Source organism: Chionomys nivalis, chromosome 19 (genome assembly GCF_950005125.1).
Source record: "Chionomys nivalis chromosome 19, mChiNiv1.1, whole genome shotgun sequence".
NCBI lineage: Eukaryota > Metazoa > Chordata > Mammalia > Rodentia > Cricetidae > Chionomys > Chionomys nivalis.
In genome coordinates, this window is record NC_080104.1 from 10,505,794 (window position 1) to 10,520,875 (window position 15,082).

A 15,082-nucleotide genomic window follows, 5' to 3' on the forward strand; every position below is an offset into this window, starting at 1 on the left:
ACCAGCCTGGTCTACAGAGCTAGTTCCAGGACAGGCTCCAAAACCACAGAGAAACCCTGTCTCGAAAAACCAAAAAAAAAAAAAAAAAAAAAAAAAAAAAAGAAAAACAAAAGGAAAGTGGGGGGGGGGGGGAACGGAGGGAGGGAGAGAGGAAGAAGGGAGGGAGGGAGGAAAGAAGACTATAACCTAATTAATTACTGAATTAATTAACTCTAGCCTGGGATCAGAGGTAAAGAGAACTTGCTGGGAAATCAAGACGACCTGATTAGCTCCACATCAATGCTGGGCACAGGTGCAGATGCCTATAACCCCAGCATGGAAAGATGGGGTAGAGCTCCCTGGCTAGCTAGCCTATTCTAAACAGCAAGCTTTAGTTTTAGTGAAAGACTGTCTCAAATAAATAAAAACTGGTATTGCTGTTGTTTTGTTAATGTTTCTAAGGCAAGGTCTACCTGGCTTAGACTCATTGTGAACACATTTGGTCTCAAGCCTGTGGCCATCCTGCCTCTGCCCTCCCAGTGCTAGGATTACAGGTATATACAACCACAGGCCAGCAGGAAAGCTGAGTATCCATACCCATAGAAAGATTTCAGCTAGTATCTCCTGTTGTCCAGGCTAGCCTCATACTTGCTTTGTAGATGACGATGCCCTAGAACTTCTCATCCTGCTTGACCCTGTCTCCTGAATGCTAGGGTTCCAGGCATGTGCCACAATGGCCAGTTTATACAATGCTGGGGACTAACCCGGGCCTCCTACAGGCTAGGCAAGTACTCTACCCACTGAGGTATGGCTATCTCCACGCTGAAACTGTTATGTTTTATTTTAAATGTACACATGTGTGTTTGTGCATGCTACTGCATACACAGAAGTCAAAAGACAGCTTGAGAGAATTTGTTTTCTTTTTCAATTATGTAGGTTCTGGGGATTGACTCAGGTCACCAGGCAGCAAGAGTCTTTACCTGATGGCTTTCTTGTAGGCCCCATTATATTTTGTTATATTTTAATTATTTATTTATTTATAGGCAGGGCCTCACTATGTAGCCCTGGCTGTCTCAGAACTCACTATGTAGACCAGATTAGCCTCAAACTAACAAAGATCTGTCTGCCTCTGCCTCCTGAGTGCCGGGATTAAAGGCCTGCACAAGTATGCTCAGATATATTTAGAAATTTCAAATTACATTTGGGGTGTGTGTATGTACTCACTCCTGAGGACAATTTTCTGGTGTGTCTCTTCTTCCACTGTGGGTTCCAAGAATCAAACCTAAAATCCAGAACTTTTGTTTTGTTTTTTGACACGGTTTCTCTGTGTAACAACAATTCTGGCTGTCCCAGAGCTCACTCCGTAGACCAGGCTGGTCTCGAACTCACAGAGATCCACCTTTCCTCTGCTAGGATTAAAGGCATTTACCACCACTGCCTGGCTCAAGCTAAGGTTTTTAAGCTTATCAAACAGGGCTTTCACCTGCTGAGCCGTCTCACTGAGCTATCTTGCTGGCCCCTTTTTTCTTCAGATAGCATCTCATGTACCCAAGCTGGCTTCTAACTTGATGTGTAGCTGAGGATAACTTTGAACTTCTTTTCCTTTTGAGGCAGGGTATCGTGTAGCTCAGGCTAGACTTAAACTTGACATGGTCTGGAACTCCTGACCCTCCTGCCTTTACCTCCCTAGTGGAGGAACGCTAGAGTCACTGCAGCATGAAGCACCATGCACAGTTTATGGATTGCTAGGGATGGAACCGGGGCTTCCTACTCGCTAGGTAAGCAGGCAAGCATTCTAGCAACCACACTCCATTTATTTTATTTTATTTTATTTTATTTATTTATTTTTGGTTTTTTGAGATAGGGTTTCTCTGTGGTTTTGGAGTCTGTCCTGGAACTAGCTCTTGTAGACCAGGCTGGTCTCGAACTCACAGAGATCCGCCTGCCTCTGCCTCCCGAGTGCTGGGATTTAAGGCGTGCGCCACCACTGCCCGGCCCACACTCCATTTATAAACTCCCTACCCTTCTGTTTTGTTCTCACTTTTTTTCAGACAGGATTTTGTGGTGTACCCTGATTTACCAGATACTCACCGTGTTGCCTAGACTGGCAATGCTCTTGCCTCAGCTTCCCAACCAAAGGGACCAGAGATAAATGCTACCACAAAGCTATGCTCTTAACCACTGTGTGTGATGCTGAAGCAGCCTTTGCCATCTTGCAATGAAGAAAGGGGCCTAGTGGATTATCAGAATGAATCTCCCTCCGGGTGACATTACTGAGCTACTGATTAACCAGGCCTGAGGCTACCTCTGGACTTTCTGTGATGCAAGGAGTGATGCCCCTTCCTTATTGTTTAAATCACTTTCACTCTTCAAGTAAAAGTTTGATTCACCGGGCTAGCCTTCACCTGCACATTGGGCTAGCCTTCAGTAGCAAACAGGCAGAGTCTTGCAAACATTCAAGAAAGGTGTCATCACCAACTCAGAGAATATCAAGAGGGGTGACTTCTCAACTAATTTATTTTATTTTATTAATTTTTATTTATTTTGGGCTGTACATGGTAGTGCACACCTTCAACCCCAGCACTCAGGAGGCAGAGGCAGATGGCTCTCTGTGAGTTTGTGAACAGCCTGGTCTATATAGTAAGTTCCAGGTCAACCAAGGCTGCATAGTGAGACCCTGTCTCAAAAAACGGGGGGATCGGTGGGACATGGGACAGGGCTTAGCAGTTAAGAGCACCTACCATTCAGTCACCTCTAACCCCAGCTCCAGACGGGTTCAATACCCCTCCAAGGGCATCTACACTCACTTGCACATACCATCACACATACACACACAATCAAAATAATAAAAGTAAATCTTAAAAATAATTAAATGATGCTGTTTTAAGCTGAACACTTAGTTCAGTTGCTACAGTACTTGCCTGGAATGAAGGCCCCCGAGGAAGATTCCCAGCACTATGTGAAACAAGTGTGACCATATGTTCACATAATCCTAGCACGCTGGACGTAGATGCAGGGATATCAGAAATTCAAGGTTTTGGGTCCGGAGAGATGGCTCAACAGTAAGGAACATGAGTCACTCTCCCAGAGGATCCAAGTTCAAGTGGCTCACAACCGTCTATAACTCCAGCTCCAAACGTCCTGGCATCCACAGTGCACTTGCACTTCTGTGCACGTATCCACGTGCACACACACACATACACACACACTCTTACACTCACGTAAAAATGTTAGGTATGGTGGTACATGTCTTCAACCCCAGCATTCAGGAGCCAGAGGCAGAAGGATCTTTGTGAGTTTGAGGTCAGCTTGCCTTACCTATTGAGTCCCAGGCCATCCAGAGCTACAGAGTGGGATCCTGTCTCAAAATAAAATAAAGTAAAATAAAATAAAAACGTTTTTGGGGAGGGGGGGGTTGACACAGGGTTTCTCTGTAGCTTTGGAGCCTGTCTTGGAACTAGCTCTTGTAGATCAGGCTGGCCTTGAACTCACCGCCCGGCTAGAAATAAAAACCTTTTACAAAGAAAGAAAAAAATAAATGCAAGGGCTATAGAGATGACTCAGTAGCTAAGAGCACGTAGTAACGAACCAGGCAGTGGGTGGTGGCGCACCTTTAAGCCCAGCACACAGGCAGGCGGATCTCTGTGAATTCAAGGCCAGCCTCGTCTACAAGAGCTAGTTCCAGGATAGGCTCTAAAGCCACAGAGAAACCCTGTCTCAAAATATGAAAAAAAAAAAAAAAAAAAAGACCATGTAGTGCTTGCTCTTCCAGAGGACCTGAGTTCAAATCCCAGCGCCCATGTCAGATGGCTATCAATCACCTGTAACTCTAGCTCCTTGGGGGATCAACTATGCGTGTGCATGCACACACATACACACAGACCATTAGGAACTTGAGATATCCTAGGAAGAAGAAGGTCATATCAGGTCCGGTCAGCTCTTGTCTGTGACAGTGTACTGGCCAAAAGCAGATAAAGCCTGGGGCTAGGACCCCACTACAGGGAGACATCCCAGGCATTCCCTGAATGACCTGCCTTAGCTCCTCCTCTTCTCCTTCTTGTATCTTTGTGTGTGCTTGCACAACGTGTGTGTGTACATACATACGTGTGTGTGTGTGTGTGTGCGTGTGTACAGGAATAAATATGTCACAACACATCTGTTTTGGTCATAGAAGCCCACACCTTCTACTTTGTAAAGACAAGGTCTCCCTTGTTTGCGTACACTGGGCTACCTCCGGGGATTCCCTTTTCTGCCTCTCAGCTCTCCACAGGCACTGGGACAGCAGCTGCTGCCCACCACAGGCCATGGGTTCTGGGGATCCAAGCTCAGGTCCTCAGGCCTGTGTGGCAAGCGCTTTACTTCTTGAGTTAAATCCTCAGTCCTCAACTTAGAGATCCATCCACCTGCCTCTGCTTCATGAGTGCTGGGATTAAAGACATGTGCACCACCGTTTGGCTCTCAACTCGCTTATGTAGCATTAATTCCAAAATCCAAAGAGAAGCTAGGTATCTGAGTACATTCCTAAAATCCAGTAGGAGGTGGAGTTAGGACAGAAATATTACAAGTTCAAAGCCCGTCTGGGCAAGTTAGCAAGAGCCTGTTTTAGGCTGTGGATGTAGCTCAGCTGAGTGCTTGTCTAGCATGTATGAGCCCTGGGTGACATTCCATAGTGCTGTGTAAACTGGGTTTAGTAATTCCTGTCTGTAGTTTCCACCTGGGAGGAGAGCAGTGGGGGGAGGGGGAGGGGGAAGGTGGGAGAGGTGTCAGAAAGTCAAGGTCACCCTCCCATAGCTCCCATAGTGAGTTTGAATTGAAACAAGCCTGGGATACATGAGACCCTGACTCAAAAGTAAAAAAAAAAAAAAAAAAGAATGTCTCAGGGCTGTGATATAATTCCTTGGTAGAACATCTGCCTAGCAGGTTCAATCCACAGCACAGGGGGAAATAGAAGCAAGAGCAATGTATGGAAAGAAAAGTACACTTCAAGGCATGGATGCAAGCCCTAAACAAGATGCCAGCAGATGAATCCCATTGATATATAAAAACTGCAGCCATTGGGGATGTTGAGATGACTCAGCAGTAAGGACACTTGCTGCCAAGCCTAAGGACCTGAGTTCAGTCCCTGGAACCCGTAAATCTCACAATATCCTCTGCCCTCCACACTCACATCATGGCACCCACACACACTGATTAATTAACTAATTAATTCATGTAATTTTAAGCCTACAATTCCAGTACTGAAGAGACAGGCAGATATCCATGAGTTCAAAGCCAGTCTGGTCTACATAGAGAATTCTAGCTAGGGCTACATAGTGAGACTTTGTCTCAAAAGCAAAACAAACAAATATCACTCCCAAAAAAATAAAAAATAAAATAAATGAATAAAAAGAGTGGTATCTTGTGATTAAGTTGACTTTATACTAAACTACATGCTGGTTTATTGTTTTTCTTCTTTATACTGGCGCTAGTAACAAATTCTGTTTGTTATTATACTTCTGGGTTTATTTATTTTTGTATTATTATCTGTTTGCTTGTTTACTTGAGACACAGAGTTTCACTATGGGGCCTTGACTGGCCTAGACTCACGGACATCAGCCTGCCTCTGCTGGGGTTAATAGTGAGTCACCACCATGTTCCACTGGGTACTTGCTCTTTAAACCCTGGTACCATGTTGAATTTCTTCCTTGCTTTGATTTCCTGATGCAGTGGTTGCCTGGTAGGAACAAGAACTGCTCCCTTAGATCTCTTAGATCCCACTTTTCCAGTTCATCCACTCCTTCCGTTTGTTTGTTCATTTGTTTTGAAGGAGGATGCCCTGCGGTTCGGTGAGTACCTGATCCTCCTGCCACCACCCAAGTGCCTGGATTGGGGGATTTCACTGTACATCCCCAGGGCCTTCGAGACTCTGCCCTTTCTTAAAACCTGCCACCAAATAATTTCATTCACAGCAGAGAAAGGGACTGATCCCATGGTCTGATCACGTTCCATGCAAATCTGATATTTATTTGAAGACTTTATATTCTACCTCAGAAAAGTACATAGTTTCATGTTCTGGTCTAGGATATAATCACAATTATTGTAATATATAACAGAAAAATAAATTAGTCTTTTTATTTCTTTTTTAAATGTTTTTATTCTATTTATTTATTTATGGGGAAGGAATACATGTCACAATGTCCATGTGAAGGTGAGAGACAACCTAAAGGGATTTGTCCCTCCTTCCACAACTGTGGGTCCTAGGGATTGAACTAGGGTCCCCTGGCTTGGTAGCATCTGCCTTACCCACCGAGCCACCTCCGTAAGGCTCTGAATTCTTACGGTTAAGGAAAGATGAACTCCACAGAAGCTACAAGTCATTCAAGTGGCAGAGGGGTTTCAACGGGGTTTTGAGATCCAAGTCTGAACGGCTGGGCCCCACGGCCATTGCCAGAGTCTCTACAGCACCCCACCTTCACATTGCTCCCGGAGAGATCCTGAACTGGTGGCCCAAGGCCATCAGATTAATCTCTCAGTGACACCTCTTTCATCCCAGTCCAAGGACCTGCTTATCGGGTCAATTTATAAGTCAGCCAGCCCAGCTTTTAAAGTTCTCCTCTGGAGGCCCCGGCTGCCTTAGCCAATGTTATCTGGCCCGCAGCACTCAGCCCACCTAGGGCCTTATCACTCACCACTGCCTGTCCTCCTGCTCTGTCCTCCTGAAACCCTGTCTGGTCCACAACTTCCAGAAGCTTTCAGGGCTGCAAAGAAAAGATCAGGGACAGCAAGTTAGCCACTGTTCTAAATTATTCTCCGTGCTTCCTATAAATAAATCCTCTTTGTCCTCAAAGATTTGGAAGTTGTGTGGGAGTGAGAGTAGCTGCAAAATTGGCTAGCCTGCCGGAAGAACCTGAAGATGGGTGCTCAGGTAATTCCCACATAGACAGTCTTTCTTGTCTGGCCCCAGCCAGTATTTGCACAGTTTAACTTAAAGTTCCCTTATATCAAGGTTTTCGTGGGTTATTTCTTTTTCCAATTTAACATTAGTTATTAGTGTGTGACAACACTAATCAATAGAGTTGTGGCAGTGGGAAGAAGAGAAAAGTTCAAGATTGTCCCCTTAGCGGGTAAAGGGGCTTGCTACCAAGCCCGATGACCTGAATTCAATTCCTGGGACTCACGAAGTAGAAGGAAAGAACACAAGAAATTGATCTCCTCTGACCTTCACACCTTTGTTGTAGAAATTGTGACCCTACAGACATCTATATGCAGAGAAAAATAATAAACGTAATTTAAATTTAAAAGGGGGAGGGTGTGGTGGCTCCTGCTTTTAATCCCAGCAATTAGGAAGAAGTGGGTGGATCTCCGTGAGTTCAAGGCCAGTCTGGTTTACAGAGTAAATTTCAGGGCAGTCTGGGCTACACAGTAAGACCTCACCCAATTCTAATCAAACAACCAACCAACCAATCTAATCAATCAATCAATCTAATCAATCAATCAATCAATCAATCAATCAATCAATCAATCAATCATTTTCATACCCTCCCTGAAACTCAGCCTCTTCAGGCAATTCATTCAGGATACGCATTTTACTCACACTTAGACTCACTCTGGACGCACATTTTATTCACACTTAGACTCACTCTGGACGCGCATTTTACTCACACTTAGACTCACTCTGCGAGTCTCTGTTGAGCCCCCAGTAAACCTCAGACACCGCTGGGCCATGAACAATGCAAAGGATATGAGCTCCTATATCTTATGTAGCCCAGGCTCGCCTCAAACTCTACACAATCAAGAGGGACCCTAAACTCCTGACCCCATTCCTCCTCTGACTCCCAAGTGCCATCACAAGCAGCTTTGTGTGTGTGTGTGTGTGTGTGTGTGTTCTGTGTTGAGTTGTCACACTGTGTCATCCAAGCTGACCGAAGACCTCAAACTCCTCCTGGGCTCAGTTTCCCTCTCTGTGTCTCAGGTGCTCTACCATGTCTGGTCCAGGTTTATCTTAAAGAAAAAAATATTGTCCTGCATAGATGAAGATACACTTTAGTTTCCTTCTTAAAAATTTACCTTCTTCTTTTTCTTAAACTATCTATAAAACAGGCTGGCCTTGAATCTGCCGGCCTCTGCCTCCAGAATGCTGGGATTGAAGGTATGCACCACCATACCCAGCTCATTAAAAAAAATATTTATTCATTTTGTATTTATGTGTATGTGTGGGGGTGCACGTGTGACAATGGAGGTCAGAGGGCGACTTGTGGGAGTCAGCTCTTCCTTCTGCATGTGGGTCCTGGGATCCACTCGGGGCTTCAGGCTGGGCAGCGAGCCCCTCATCACTCACTGAGCCATCCAGTCAGCAGGCCACGTCTTCCTTCCCCATCTTTAGACTGAGACTATATATGAGACTGGTCTCTAACGTTTGGTTCTCCTGCCTCAGAACCCCACTGGGATTACAGGTATAAGCCAGTATGTTCAGCCCCATTTCGTTCTTTTAATTTGTAAAAAATAATATACTTATTATTGTGTGTATGAGAGACAGGGAGATAGCTCTGTGACACGGGTACTGACACAAAGGACAAGTTTGGAGGAATCAGTTCTCTCCTTCCATGATGGTTTCTCTTCTTCTTCTTCTTCTTCTTCTTCTTCTTCTTCTTCTTCTTCTTCTTCTTCTTCTTCTTCTTCTTCTTCTTCTTCTTCTTCTTCTTCTTCTTCTTCTTCTTCTTCTCCTCCTCCTCCTCCTCCTCCTCCTCCTCCTCCTCCTCCTCCTCCTTCTTTTGTTTATTTGTTTTGTTTTGTTTATTTTCTTTTCTTGAGACAGGGTTTCTTTGTGTAACAGCCCTGGCTGTCCTGGAACTAGCTCTGTAGACCAGGGTAGCCTCAGACTCACAAAGATGCACCTGCCTCTACCTCTCAAGTGCTGGGATCAAAGGTGTGTGCCACCACCAACCAGCTCCACTGTGGTTTTTGAGGATTAGAACTGAAGTCCTCAGGCTTAGTTGCAGGCACCTTTACCCACTGAACCACTTCACTGGACTGCCAATGTTTTTCCAAAATCGAAACATGGTAATGGGGACAAATTATGACAGAGAATTGCTTTTCTAGTTCTATTAATGGAGGATAAGGACATAAAAATGTATTTGATAGTGAAAGTGTAAAATCCAGTGTGAAGTTCTACAGCCTCAGGATGGCTGTCCTAACTGGATAGAAGTTCACCAAGAGTTTGGTTATCATTAATTTTGGTGTGTGATGTTTTTATGTCCAAGTTTTTATTTTATTTATTTATTTTTTGATATGCTAACCACTTTAATTTAAACCCCATTCTAAATAGTGACTTACAGCTGGAAATGTATGGGGCCGTTCTCTACATTAAATACCATCAGGTCTGTGTTCTAAGAATGAAGACTCAGACTGGACTTCACTGTGCTAGGGTTCACTTCCGTCTCCTGTGGCTAGGGCACTGCACAGATGGGGCGCACCGCTGAGCTCTGAAGATGCACATTGCTCCTATTCAGCCACATGGACAGGAGCCGTCCTCTCTCTGGGCCAGAAAAGCAAAGCAACAGATACTAGTTTCCATGAAGTAGCAATGTTCTGTTAGCATTTTACCTTCCCATATATGGCTTTATTATTTTGTTTTTTTGATTCAGGTATATTTGATTAGCCCTGGATGTCTGAGAACTGCTATATAGACCAGGCTGGCCTCCAACTCAGAAATCTGCCTACCTCTGTTTCCCAAGTGCTGGGATTAAAGGCTTATGCCAATACACACGACTGTTTTTGTTTTTGTTTTTGTTTTTTTTTATAATAAATTTAACTGGATTTAGAATAAAAGAAAAAGAATATAGGAGCACCTCAAAATTAAAAGTAAAAAAGAGAGACAGTCTGGGTATTGAGCTTAACACTGGAATATTTGCCTAACATATACAAGGACCCACGCCCAACCCCTAGTGTGGCCCACAAACAACCACAGACAGATAATATAACCCCAATAGCCGCTCCAACCTGCATGGACTCTGAAAACATTAGCCTAAGAACCCAAAAGGAATACATGGTTTAGGATTCCATTTATGCGAAGCAAACAGAGCCTCGAAGTCTGCCGAGCAGGGTGGTGCACGCATACAGTCCCAGCACTGGAGAGGTGGAGTCAGGAAGATCAGGGGTTTAAGGTCATTCTCAGCTACACAGAGAATTCTGGGACAGCCTGGGATACACAGGGAGACCCCATCTAGAGAAAAATGTAAAAATCTGTAGGGACAAAAAATAGACATAAGAGGAGGATTGCTGGGACTCACTGGCCGGCCAGCCAAAGAACAACAAGCTCCATGTTGAATGAGAGCCCCTGTCTCAGGACAATTAAACAGAGAAAGATCAAACCACACCTCCTCTGGCCCTCAAGTGTGTGAGTGTCCGTGTGCACACCCATACACACGCTCACACATACATATACACACACATGCAGAGAGAGAAAGAAGCAAAAACAAGTGTTTCGGTCTCCGTAACGATTTGATGGTCACTTTCTCTCTCTGGTGGCTTAATATGAATGATTGACAGTACAGGACAACAAGTGTAAACAAAATTTTAGGTAGACTACAGGATGGATGGGCAGATGGACAGATCCATGAAACGAGGGGTGAAACGAGTGTAAATAACTCAAAATTCAGAGCAATTTCTACCCATGCCTGAAGGTGAGATGGTACCCTACCAAAGAGTGACTTCACCCGGGGAAAGCAGGGAACTAAGGTCACATTGCTGTTCGCTCTGCTGGGTCGCTCAGGGTCTATGCTCGTGTGCTGAGCTCCTGTGTGTCTCTGAAGAAAAGTGGGGGTAGGTCAGCAGCCCCACGTTTTTCTTTGTTTTGTTTTTAGAGACAGGGTTTCTGTGTGTAGCCTTGGCTGGCCTGGAACTCGCTCTGTAGACCAGGCTGGAGCATCCCCACTCTCCTGAGTTTCCTTTCGACAGAAGAAGGTGGAGCACACGGCAGGAAGACAGACCATGGAAGCAAGCCCGGGCTGAGCAGAAGCATCTGGTCTCTGAGCAGATAAGACAAAGGTCAGCTCCATTTTGCCCTGATAGGCAGCTGCCTTTGCTGAGACTTGCCTAGGAGCCCCAGAAATGCCTTGAGCAACACATTTTTTCGCCCTCACCCACCCCCACCCTGGAGATAGTTTCATGGAGCCCAGACTGGTGTTGAACTGGGTATGTAGCTGAGGGTGATCCTCCTGCCTCCACCTTCTGAGTACTGGAGTGACAGGCAGGTGACAACACTGTACCCTGCCACTCACTTTTTAACCCCTCCACCCTTTCACTGGCTCTTCCTCCACTGGTGTCCAGGCGAAGCCAAAGCCCCTGTTTCTCCCTTGGGTACACCTCAATGAGTTGTCTTGCTCAATTCAATTAGTCAGCTCTCGCCTTTCTCTAGCTTCAGTCTCCTTCCCAGACCCCCACCACATCACAGAATCCCCACTGGACATCACACTGATGCTCCATAGATCTCAAAACCCACTGTCCTGTCTCTTGTTTTGTGCGCCCATTAACTGGGATCTGCTGAGTGACTTCTCCTGTCCCAGTGGATAAAACAGTCTGCAACTGAGTCCTGTCGCCACGGCTTCCAGATGCTCCTGGAATCTGGTCCTTCTTGCTGCTCAGGCGTTCCTATCTAACCCTGGGACTGGCGCAGTTGTCTCTCCATCTCCCAGCGCCAGCCCTAGCCTGTGCTCCCCACGGCTCCCCAAGCAGTCTTTCAGAACCTTCAGGAATACACTGCCTTCTCCACTTCTTATAAACCTCAAACCCCTTACCGCTACAGGGTAAAATCCAGACTCCCAAAGCTTCAGGACCACTGAGCTCTGACTTGAAATATGGCAAGTAGGTCATTAGAAGAAAGAAAGAAAAGAAAAAAGGCAAAGGCTGCCATGGTGCAGTGCGGCGCTTGGACCCAAATTCTCTCTCTAGCCTTGTATTCTCTTCCCCAGCACAGAAGCATCTAGACTTGGCGCCATTGAATGTGCCCAGTATTAGTGTGTTTGCTTAGCTCAGAGACTTCTGTCTGCCTAAAAGCCTTCTCTCACCCTTTTCCACCACACTAGAAGTGTCCTGTACCCGTCAAGACCAGTCAGATGCCATCTGCAAAGAACCGCAGCTCCCTGCTGAGATGTGAAGAATGGGTGTGGTGAGAAAGGGGTCACCATGAAAACTGAGCAGGGAAGGAAGAGGACCCTGACTCTGTCAAGGGCCTAGAGTCCAGGGCCCTGTTCTCAGCCTGAAGCTTGTTCTTTGTGACTGCCTGGAGGACAGATGCCAACCATTTCTATAAAGGTCATGAAGGCATGCACAGAGCAGAAAACACAGAGCTACTAAGTGAACCAAATCCTACTAGGCAACCAGCCTGTGCTTGTCTTCACTCAGGATACCAAACCCCAGCGCCATGAGAGACATAAGAGAGAGGCAAGGGCAGAGGCTGGATAGGAAGGCGGGACCAATCTTGAGGGGACTGTGCCAGGAGGAGGATTTGAACAATGCCCAAAAGCAACAGAGCGCTTCTGTTTCAGGTCAGTGTCTAACTGTTAGCCCAGGTTGGCCTTGAACCCTATGTACCTTAGGATAGCATGCAATAATCCTCCTCCATCAGCCTCAAGTTCCGGGGACACCACTATGCTCAGCCCAAGAACAAATGATGTGTTTTGACTTCTGAGATGGTGTCTCATGGAACTCATGCTGGTCTCAAACTCTGAGTCTTCCTGCTTCTACCTCTCAAGCGCTAAGATTACAGGTACATCACACTATGTTGAAGGCTTTAGAAAAAATCGACACATATTGGACTGCCCCCAGTCCCAGCACTTAGGAGGCAGAGGCAGACAGAGTTTTGTGAGTTAGAGGCCAGACTGGTCTATGTGTGGAGTTTCAGTTGAGGCAGGGCTATGGCTAGCGTGGTCTACATATGGTGTTTCAGATCAGGCAGGGCTACAGAGTAAGTCCTTATCTCAAAAGACACAAGCAACATATATGAATTCCATTACAATATCACCCATGTGCATTCAAGTTTTAGTAGTCTCTGCTACAGCACAGGCAGGGAAGGGTTAATAGTAATTTATTGTACATTTCAAACTTGTTAAGGGGTCTTAATCAAAACCAGAAACTGAATTCTAAGCATTTAGGGTCTGGGGACATGTAAGTGGGGAGCCATTAAAAGGTTCTTGGAAACAAAATCCTGAAAAATTCCAAGAGCAGTGGGCATGGCTCCCTGGGCTATGCTCCCAATTATTCGGAGGCCAAAGCAGGATTGATAGTTCAAGGATAGCTTGAGCTACACAGCAAAACACTTTCTCAAAACAAGTACCAGGAAACCCCTCGATCTCTTTTTAATTTTAAGGTTTTTTTATTTATTGACTTATTTATGTATTTTTGAGACAGGGTTTCTCTGTGTAACAGTCTGAGCTGTCCTGGAACTCATTCTGTAGACCAGGCCGGCCTCTGCATCCCAAGCGTTGGGATTAAGGAAGAGCACAACCATCACCCGGCGAAACTTCTCTTTCCAAATTTTATTTGTGTATGTGTGTAGGGGGTGCATGTTGTGTGTGGGAAGCGGGGGTGTATTTACCTCACTGCATGCGTGGCAATGAGGACATCTTGAGGACATCTTGAAGGAGTGGGGTCCTCTCCTTCCACCACATGGATTCCAGGGTTCAAACACCTGCCACGAGGCTTGATGGCAAGCACCCTTACCAACTATGCCAACTTGCCAGGTGCCAGGTCAGTAAATTACTAAGACCCAAAGGGGGCTGAAAAATGAAGTCAGTCCTCCTGTGTGGGTTCATTTCTCTCTGGTTCCTACTGAGTCAGGACCTCTGCAGTCTTGGACACAGGAAGCTGAGCCGGGGTAGATGCTATCACACAAGGAATGTGGGAGAGCCCACGGCGGCAGCAAACAACTACATTTAAGGAGTAGGTGGAGAAGAGGCCACTGAGGGTGCCGGGCAGCTTAGGAGGGCAGAGCCGCTGGTGGGCCAGGACCCCTCCCTCCAATAGACCTCCCTGTATTAACTTGCCCTTCGGAGGCCCACCCCCTGGACACATTCCTCCTTTAGATATGCTAACAGAGGCCAAAGGGTAAAGGTCGAGGCTTGCTCAGCCTCCCAGCCTTTGTGTCTCTCTCAATCGGCTGCATATCTTTGCTCTGACCCATTAGGGACCAATTCACACGTGAGCTATCTCCACTCCATTTCAGTTTCTGGGAAGAGGATTCTACACTGACTTCCCATGATGGTGTGGGATGTGACCGGAGACACAAGTCCAGTAGACTCCGAGTCAGGTTCAGAGGCTCTGCCGGGGGCACAGTACAACTGAGTGTTGTACATAAGCCTCAAGGCTCTTGTCTGTATAGCAGGGGAATCTAAATCGCTTGGTAGGCAGAGGTGGTCTAAAATGTCCAGCTTATAATGCGTGTGGTTAATTCCATGTTAGCGCTTCCCTTCACGCCCTGTTCCACAGCTATGGCGCCAGAGCAGGAAAATGCAGAAACTGAGGCCGGCCCTGGTCTTCCCAGTGAGAACCTGTCTGAAGGAACGGAAAGGGACTGAATTCGGGTTTACACCTAGAAGCACGGATTGACTGAATGGCTTGCTGTAACAGGCCGCTTACATGCTAGATTAGCATTCTAATGCTGAGTCAGTTCTTTATCTTTACAAAGGCTATTATTATTTTTTAAAATTGGAACGTGTTTATGTAAACATATGTGCAGATGCCAGTGTTTGCATCCATGCATGTGAATGGGGAGGTCGTAGAAGGATGCTGGACATCTGTCTCTGCTTTATTCCCTGTGACAAGGTCTCTCACTGAAACAGAAGCTCGCCATTTTGGGTAGGATTGCTGGTCATGGAGCACCTTACCTCTGCCCCTCAGGTCTGGGGTCACAGCCGTGTGAAGCCTTGCCTAGGTTTTTTATGTTGTTTTGTTTCTCAAGACAGAGTTTCTCTGTGTAGCTCTGGCTGTCCTGGAACTCTGTAGATCAGGCTTCGAACTCAAAGAGATCCTTCTGCCTCTGCCTCCCGAGTGCTGGGATCAAGGGGATCAAGGGCGTGCACCACCACCGCCTGGCTCTAGCCTAGCTTTTACATGTGTACTAGGCATT

The 15,082-nt window shown here is 46.1% G+C and overlaps 1 protein-coding gene across 3 annotated transcripts in view; it reads right to left on the minus strand.

The window, feature by feature from the left end:
• Positions 1–15,082, minus strand: part of Ccnd3 (cyclin D3) — a 91,822-nt gene that overhangs the window by 11,908 nt on the left and 64,832 nt on the right. For all 3 annotated transcript variants that reach the window (XM_057794582.1, XM_057794580.1, XM_057794581.1), the window contains one exon: positions 6,648–6,716. The gene's annotated coding sequence lies outside the window, so the exon portion shown is untranslated. The remainder of the gene's footprint in view (positions 1–6,647; positions 6,717–15,082) is intronic.